Genomic DNA, 3,997 nt, shown 5'->3' on the forward strand with positions numbered 1-3,997 from the left:
AAACCAACATTTAAAGATATTTCTTCAATTAACAGACACTTTTAAAACCAATGGAGCTTCTCCTGAGGCAATACGTTTAAGATTATTCCCTTTTTCCCTCAGAGATAAAGCCCTATCATGATTGGATTCCCTTCCACCCAATTCCATTACGACTTGGGATAACCTTAGAAGAGTATTTCTTGCTAGATATTTTCCCCCGAGTAAGACCGCCGTTCTTCGAAACCATATAACTAGATCTACCCAAAACCAAGGAGAATCGTTGTTCGAAGCTTGGGAGAGATATAAAGAGTTGTTACGAGCATGCCCACATCATGGTTTAGAAAATTGGTTAATCATTCAAACCTTCTATAATGGACTTCATTATAACACCAAGATGACCATCGACGCTGCCGCAGGCGGTGCTCTGATGAACAAACCTTATCCTGAAGCTAGTGCCCTCATCGAAGATATGGCTCAAAACCATCAATCATGGGGAGTCGAACGAGCGACAGTTGAGAAGAAGGAAGCCCAAGGAGGAGTGCATGAACTAAGCTCTATAGACATGATGCAAGATAAAATGGACGCATTAGCCCTTAAAGTCAAGCATATGTGCATAAACCCGAATACTGTAGCCGCAGTTTCGTCAGATTGTGAGATATGTGGAACCAAAGAACACCAATCCGCAGAATGCAGTCTATTAAACGAAACCCACTATGAGCAAGTGAACTACACCCAAGGGAACCCATACTCGAATACCTATAACCCTGGATGGAGGAATCACCCGAACTTCTCCTATAAAAACAATAACCCTATTCAAAATAATGCACCTCCGAGACCTAGTTATCAAGCCCCTAGATCAAATCAAGCTATGCAACCTGTACCACCAAAGCCGAGCCTTGAGAAAATTATGGAAAATTTTATCACCGCTCAAACCCAACAAAACAAGGAGTTCATGAACCAAAACATTCATGTTAACGAATTGATTACTCAGTTAGGAACCAAGGTTGACCAAATAGTTACTCATACCAAGATGCTTGAAACCCAGATCTCTCAGGTAGCTTTAAACCAAGCCCCTCAGACTACACCTGGAGGACAGTTCCCTGGACAACCTCAACAAAATCCGAGAGGACAAGCCAATGCCATTACCCTACGAAGTGGGAACACTTATGATGATCCACCAAACCCTAGATTGAGTGAACCCGAAACTTCTAAGGAATGTACCAAACCCACGGACGAAGTAAAGGAACCAGCGGAATCTGAAAACCAGGAAGGTCGAGAAAAAGGAGAAGAACCTAAAGACAAAACTTACGTACCACCCCCGCCATATAAACCACCTATACCATATCCGCAAAGACTCAAACAAACCCAGATAAATAAACAGTATCAAAAATTTATTAAAGTTATAGAAAAACTTCATGTAGAAATCCCTTTCACAGAAGCCATCACCCAAATACCTTCTTATGCAAAGTTTCTCAAAGACATCCTTACCAACAAACGTAGACTTGACGATCTGAAGCCTTTGTAATGTAATGCTATTTCCGAGGACAAATTAGCAAAGAAAGATAAAGATCCTGGAAATTTCTCCATTCCTTGCCTTTTGGGTAATCATGTCATCGAAAAAGCTTTTCTAGACTTAGGAGCTAGTGTGAGCTTAATGCCTTTAGCAGTTTGTGAGAGGTTAAACTTAGGAGAATTACAACCCACTAAGATGTCACTTCAGTTAGCCGATAGATCTGTTAAGTATCCGATAGGCATTTTAGAAAATGTTCCTGTTAGGATAGGTCAGTTATTTATCCCTACTGATTTTGTTGTCATGGACATCAAAGAGGACAATGATATACCAATCCTTCTAGGTAGACCATTCTTATCGACTGCAGGATCCATAATAGATGTCAAGAAAGGAAAGTTGACATTTGAGGTAGGTGATGAGAAAATAGAATTTATACTTTCGAAATTTCTTATGGCACCTGTGATGGGAGACTCGTGTTATGCCTTAGATATCATTGATGAATGTGTTAGAGAATTAGAACAAAAAGAAATTATAAAAACAATTAAGTTACCATCAACTCTCATAGGGGAAGATGATGACTTTAAGAAACCCTACATCGATGATAACCTTTACGAATGTTTATCCCTTACCCCAGATCCTATGCCATGCCCTAAGAAACCAACCTTAGAACTCAATGAACTGCCTAAGAACCTGAGATATGAGTTCCTCGATGAAAAGATGAATCGTCCAGTTATAGTTAGTGCTACCTTGAGCCAAGAGGAAACAAACTAACTTTTATATGTTTTACGAAGATATCCCTCAGCCTTAGGATATAATATCTCTGACCTGAAAGGTATAAGCCCATCCGTATGCATGCATCGGATTTCGCTCGAAGAAGATTCAAAACCCTCTAGGGAACATCAGAGAAGAATAAACCCTATAATGAGTGATGTTGTTAAAAAGGAAGTTCTTAAGTTACTTGAGGCAGGTATCATCTACCAGATCTCGGATAGTAAGTGGGTGAGCCCTATGCATGTAGTACCTAAAAAGGGAGGCATCACAGTCGTGCAAAACGATAAAGGAGAACATGTAGCAAAACATTTAGAAGGAGGATGGCGGATGTGTATAGATTATAGAAAATTAAATAAAGCAACTAGGAAGGATCATTTCCCTTTACCATTTATAGACCAGATGTTGGAGCGTCTAGCCAGACACTCTTACTTCTGCTATCTAGATGGATACTCTGGATTATTCCAAATACCTATCCACCCCGAAGATCAAGAAAAAACTACCTTTACATGCCCTTATGGAGCTTTTGCCTACAGACGAATACCATCCGGCCTCTGTAATGCCCCAGCTACTTTCCAACGCTGCATGATGTCAATCTTCGCAGATTACCTAGATGGTATCATGGAAGTGTTTATGGACGATTTCTCGGTTTGCGGATTTGATTTCCACAATTGTCTTGCTAACCTTGAGAAAATCCTGGAGAGATGCGTGGAGGTGAACCTCGTGCTAAACTGGGAAAAATGTCATTTCATGGTAACCGAAGGAATAGTCTTAGGACATATAGTTTCTGAAAAAGGTATAGAGGTAGATAAAGCTAAAATAGAAGTTATAGAAAACCTAAAACCCCCAAAGACCATCAGAGAAGTCCGAAGCTTTCTTGGACACGCTGGATTCTACCGACGTTTTATTAAGGACTTCTCCAAAATAACTAAACCTTTAACCAGACTTTTAATTAAAAATGCTGAATTCATTTTTGATGAAAAATGTAATGACGCATTTAATCTTTTAAAGCAAACATTAGTATCTGCACCCATTATGAAACCACCTGATTGGTCGGAACCTTTCGAGATAATGTGCGATGCTAGTGATTATGCAGTTGGAGCCGTTCTAGGACAAAGGAAAGATAAAAAATTACATGCCATTTATTATGCCAGTAGAACCCTAGATGCTGCCCAACTTAACTACGCAACAACTGAAAAAGAATTACTCGTTGTAGTTTTCGCTATAGACAAATTTAGATCTTATCTAGTAGGAGCAAAAATTATAGTTTACACTGATCATGCTGCCATTCGTTACCTATTAAGTAAAAAAGATGCCAAGCCCAGTGTCGCATCCGCGAAAAATCAACCGGCGAACTAAAAATAAAACACACACAGAGCCGCCACTGCGCGTTATTTATCCCAAGATAGGGAAAGGAAACGCTCAGAGAAACCTGGAAAGAACATGGTCTTGCGACCAAAGAGAAAGGGTAAGGGAGTCGGTTACGCGAGGGGAAGGTATTAGCACCCCTCACGTCCTAGGTACTCCTAGGGATCCACGTCCTAGAATAAAGAATAGGTTGCTAAACATCACACACACACACAGGGAACGCAGGTGGGGTTAGGAGAAACGGGCTCGATAAGGTATCGCACCTTATGCCTACATATCTTGTCTGGAACAAGAATCAGAGCCACTGTAGTTCGGCTTACGCACGCCAAACAACACAAAACATACAAACAAGCAAGGGTGGCAAACATGGAG

General features: G+C 40.5%; 1 non-coding gene across 1 annotated transcript; it reads right to left on the reverse strand.

Annotated features, from left to right (window-relative positions):
- Nucleotides 1–211: 211 nt before the first annotated feature.
- Nucleotides 212–318, reverse strand: LOC127124254 (small nucleolar RNA R71). The gene has a single exon (XR_007803872.1). It is a non-coding gene; the product is annotated as a small nucleolar RNA R71 (small nucleolar RNA).
- Nucleotides 319–3,997: the final 3,679 nt, after the last annotated feature.

This window comes from Lathyrus oleraceus, chromosome 2 (genome assembly GCF_024323335.1).
Source record: "Lathyrus oleraceus cultivar Zhongwan6 chromosome 2, CAAS_Psat_ZW6_1.0, whole genome shotgun sequence".
NCBI classification, from domain to species: Eukaryota; Viridiplantae; Streptophyta; class Magnoliopsida; order Fabales; family Fabaceae; genus Lathyrus; species Lathyrus oleraceus.